This window comes from Anopheles aquasalis, chromosome 2 (assembly GCF_943734665.1).
Source record: "Anopheles aquasalis chromosome 2, idAnoAquaMG_Q_19, whole genome shotgun sequence".
NCBI classification, from domain to species: Eukaryota; Metazoa; Arthropoda; class Insecta; order Diptera; family Culicidae; genus Anopheles; species Anopheles aquasalis.
In genome coordinates, this window is record NC_064877.1 from 3055001 (window position 1) to 3060000 (window position 5000).

A 5000-nucleotide genomic window follows, 5' to 3' on the forward strand; every position below is an offset into this window, starting at 1 on the left:
AACTTAAAACGAGTCTTCAATGTAGCTTCAACGATCGCTGAGGTATGGGCTAATTCGCCGCAAAGAGTGCCCGCGCAGCGATGCACCAGACGGCCATTGAGAGCATTTAATGCTTGTTGTGCTGCTTCTACTGCAACACTTTGCACACCAAGTGGCTGTGTAATGGCGCTCAGTGTGAAGCCGTCATCGCCGGGTCCCTTTTATGCCCAGATTGCCGGAAGTATAAAAACACATGACACCATCATTCTCGCGGCCCGTGGACCATTTGTCGCCGGGCGTATTTCATGCTCGAGCCGCATGCCACGAGTCTGTCGCCACGCGCACTCACAAAAAAAACGTAATTGAATGAGCGCTTGTGCGAGGCCTAGGCCAAAATCGTTACATAGCAAAAGCGAACCCTGCGGCGGAGTGGAGTGTGGCGAATTGCGCTGCGCTGCGATAAACAGATCCGTTTCAGGCAAATCTGTTTGCCTTCAGTGTTTCCGGTTCGGTGTGCTATCGCTGCCGCTGGTCCAGATCTCGGCCAGGGGGTCTGGTGAATTGTCTTTCTGCCTTGCCGGAGGATTTCCCGGAAAAGCTCGATGCCCGTAAAAAAAAACCCGGGACGCGAAAAGCGACCAAAATGGGTTGCAACACCCGGAACGAAACGCCAGACGGGCAACGCTGGCTGACATTAAATGGATGCGATCAGAAACAATTTCAATCGGTACGACAATAATTCTTTCCTTTTTAGCCCCGGGCCAGGCCGTTTGTGTGCACAGGCACTCGCTAGGCACTGCTGTCTGCTCATCGGTGTCTGCGTTGCCGAAAACCCCTTCAGGGCGCCCATTTTCATCGACTTCCGGACGACCGATCGGATTGGCATTGCGACGCACGCGAGAACGGTAAAAGATGGTTTATCTGTCGCCTCGTGGGGCCACTGTGAGGACCAGCGATGGAGAGAGGTTTTTTTATGCCCATTCCCCTGGCCATCGTCGTCGTCGTCCATCACGGGACGGGAGGAATGGAGTGTGAATTTGTAGCACTGGTACACTGTTGTTGTTGGTGCTGGTTCCTGGCACCACCAGGGCTTGCACACAGGGTTCAGGGTGCAAGAAAATAAAGCAAATAAATCCCGGAAATACATTGGACGAGTCGGGACGAGTAGAGCACCAATGGATGGCATCCAGCCGAGCATAAGCTGTTGGGACGCGATTCGCCCATTTTTTTTTCGTCTTCCTTTTGCTTCGAGGAAAATTTGGCCACCAATTGGAACGGCGCTCAACAACATGTCGCAGTCGCTAGCAGGAGAGGGAGAGAAGACGGAGACTCCCGCAGTCCGCCAATAAAACATTAAACCACCTCAGGCACATGATGCATCACGCGCCAAGCGAAACATGATGCCGTGCAGGACACTCTCGCTCTCGGAGTTCGGTTTAGTTAAGTAAATTGTGTGCCACAGTTTTAAGAGAAACCGTGACCGTGTTCAAACTTTCATCAGCTTTTAATTGATTTTTTGTTCAAACACTTTGACCTGGGATTGAGTTGAACCCCCGGACCGGTCATGACTTCTCTAGATCTCTCGGGGGGGGGGGGGGGGGTCCTCTCAATCCAATTGCCATCTACAAATACAAGAACACACAGCTGCGGTGCGGTTATGTGGTGAAACTTTGATTACTTCATTATACACTGACCCAGTTCAGTTCTGTTCAGTTCAGTTCAGTTCGGTTTCAGTGTGCTGGCTGTGGCCACGGTGAGCTTAGCGCAAAAACCCACAAACGACGAAGACTTATGTTTGCTTCTGCCCACTACAGGAGTGCTCGCACAGGTCAGGTCTTACTTTGAAGTGAATCTGTGAGCTGAGATTGGATATGTTTCGAAACATACAAGAACATCGTTCTAGTTTCGAGAGTAGCGGAGAGTCATTTTGTCCTCTTCTGTCCTGATCAAGATCCTCGGAGTTCAGTGTTTGCTACGATCTAGGGTCCACTGTTTGTTGTTTTTTCTTTTTTTTTTGTATTTATATTAATTCAGTTTCCGAACCTCGACCTTTATTCGAGCCACACATACACGTACACATGATTCGATTCGATCAATCCCCAATCCTCCGACACCCTCACCCCCATCGGTAAGCAATTTCATTTACTGTAATCAATTTCACCGATCGGCACGCAAGCCTCCCTGCCCTTCTTCTTGGTCCCTCTTTCCGAATCCGGATCCAGGGATCTATCGGTCGCTGCCTCAGTCGGTGATGGGATAAAAATTAGCAACATTTTGTTGTCGGGCGTCGAAAAAAGCGACAAATCCCTCTACCTTCCCCTCTGCGCCCCCACCGGTGGGCCCCTCGGTTTCGGATTCTCGACTAAAAATCTGATTTATTCCGTTTTCGATCACGGCACAAGGCCAGGCCGTCGCGTATCGGTAAAAGCCAATTTTCCTCTCCCGAGGCCACTGATTCGGAGGGAGGGAAAGGGTGGTTGGATAGGGTTTATTGGTAAACACATACACACGCGAGCGCGCACGGTAACCCTAAACACGCAGTCGATGTCTGGAATTTGACGAAAAAAATCCCCGGGCACAGGAACTGGCGAGAAAAAGCTTAGCTCGAAATATGGGGGGCCCGGGAAGCCAACGCATATGCAGGTCACGTGGCAATAAATATGTTTTTGTTGCAAATGGGAATCCAGCGTGGTGCTCTAGAGCGGGCTCCATCGCACCATCGCATCGAGGTTCAGAGGCAATCCACCGGTCGCCGGATATATCCTCGATATGTTGGATTTTTTTCCCTCTCTGTCCAAAACTCATCGAATGGGGGAAGAGCACACACTGTCATGCATCGAGAGCAGCGTCATTCTAGTGGTAGAGGGTGGGCTGCTAACGGAATTTTCGGCGGTAGCGACGTCGACGACGCAAGTTTTTCGCGGGTACATTAAATCTGATTTCGTATCAATCGTCGTCTAGCTCGTGTGTGCGCTCTGGGCGTGGATTATGGGAAGCAAAATCAAATCTGATCACGAAATTTAAGGCAGATTGATTTTGCAAAATGCCGCTGCTGAATGGAAGGGAGGATTCCATGCGACCGCAACATATGGATTTTGATGGAAATTATTCCGAAAATCTCATTCCCCTCATCGATGGGGGTTCTCGGGATTCTCGGGGGGAGGTTCGATTTCATTAGAATAAGCAGCGGAGTGTCAGTGAGGACGATTTGAGGACGATTCGAGCGAGGGTAAACGTGCCATGTAACAATTCCGATATTGAAATTATTTGTTGCATTTACCACGAACCTAGAGTCGAACACACGTGTGAACCATCCTGGACCATAATCCTCCTCGAAATGAATGATTTTAGATCAGATTTAGATTGGCCAGGAGCTGGAATAAATTTAGATCCAAACGACACCCAGGGACGTGATATCGAAAACGAATTATTGAGCAATTTTATGCAAAACATAAAACGGGCTTCGGAGATAATCCGGAAGATCTCTTCTTTTTATCAGAAAGCCCTCCAACACCTAACCCCGGACGCCACTAGCCCCAAAGGCACGAGAGTCACATGTAAAATAATTTGCTCTCGATCCCCATAATGATCCGTTCAATAATTCAGAACACACCGCACGCACCGGACCTGGCACACTACGTGTTGACCCAAGGGCCTCACACTAGGGGCCCCAAACCAACTAACACAGGCTACGACGAAGATATCCTAAGGGATCAATTTTTGGGGAAAATTAAAACGTCTCTCAGGCTGCAGAGGGCCATCCCGTTCCGATCCCATCCCGTTTCATCTTCCGGAATCGGAATCGTCTCGACCGCCTTACTGCCCCGGGTCTGCCGGAATGACTGGAATCGTTCCGATAACTCATAAATACGGAAACAACTCCCTGGAGGCAACCAACCAACCCCTGCCAAAAACGCTTAGATATGGCGATAGAAGAGGGTCATTTTGGGGCGAAATTCATAGATTGGAAAGTTGCTGATATCTTTCGTCGCTCCCGGGCGTCCTGAGCTAGGTCAGGGTCCGCGCGAAATTCTCACCAGCTATGACATTTTGAAATAATGCCCCGGGCCTCCAAGAAAAAATAATGGAGAAAAGCAAAAGGCCAAAAACGGGGAGGGAAACTGGGCAAAGCCAGCTTGATCAACGGGTCTCAGGGATTCGGGGGAAAGGGAATCGATTACTTCTCACACCTCACACTCACCTCCGACGACCGCCATCATCGAAGGATTTTCCGATTTTCACTCCCCCTAAGGCAAACCGCCAGAGGCCAACCCGAGGAAAAGATCGATTCCAATTGATTATTTGTGAGTGTGCGCGTGTGTGTTCCGTGCGTCCAGAAATAGATCCAAAAACCGTGCGAGAACCGGTTTGGTGTGAACCGCATATTTGCGGTTCCACAAAACGGTCACGACCCAAAAGATAATTGCACAACCCGTGGACCCGAAAGAAGTCAACACAATGGACGGTGTGTTCGGGTGCGTGCAGTGGCACTTGGGTAATTAAAAATTAATTTCATTCCGGTTGTTCCTGGAATGTTTAAAATACTTGGGAGCCCGTTGGTCGCTTCCTACTACCGGGTACTGATCACAAACAGACCTCGAATGACGTCATTTCGGCTTCCCGTGAGTTTAACTGACAAAAGCGGACGGGGCACCATGATAAGGATGTTGATTATGATTGAAACGAACGAGCTACAAATGGCCACCATTGGATGCACACTACTACGCCCGAGGCCTAAAGAGAACGATTAAAATTAATTGTTCCTAACATCACCTCTCTCACTCGCTTTCGCTTAACCTGAAATGATGCTCATTAATTTACCACTTGCTGGCGCTACATGGAAACAATTTGTCGAACAATCACTCGGCGGTTTTATGTGATAACAATACGCAGTACATGAAATTCAATTTGAAATTCACATTCAAAGCAAATAGCGAGCATGAACTGCACCCCAAACCACCGCAACGGTTTATGATAATTTTACAAATTTCCTTCACTATTCGAGATTGAGGACCAACTTT

General features: G+C 49.0%; 1 protein-coding gene across 5 annotated transcripts in view; it reads left to right on the forward strand.

Moving 5' to 3' along the window:
* LOC126570370 (hemicentin-2) overlaps positions 1 to 5000 on the forward strand; it is a 126136-nt gene that overhangs the window by 63384 nt on the left and 57752 nt on the right. The window lies entirely within an intron of this gene.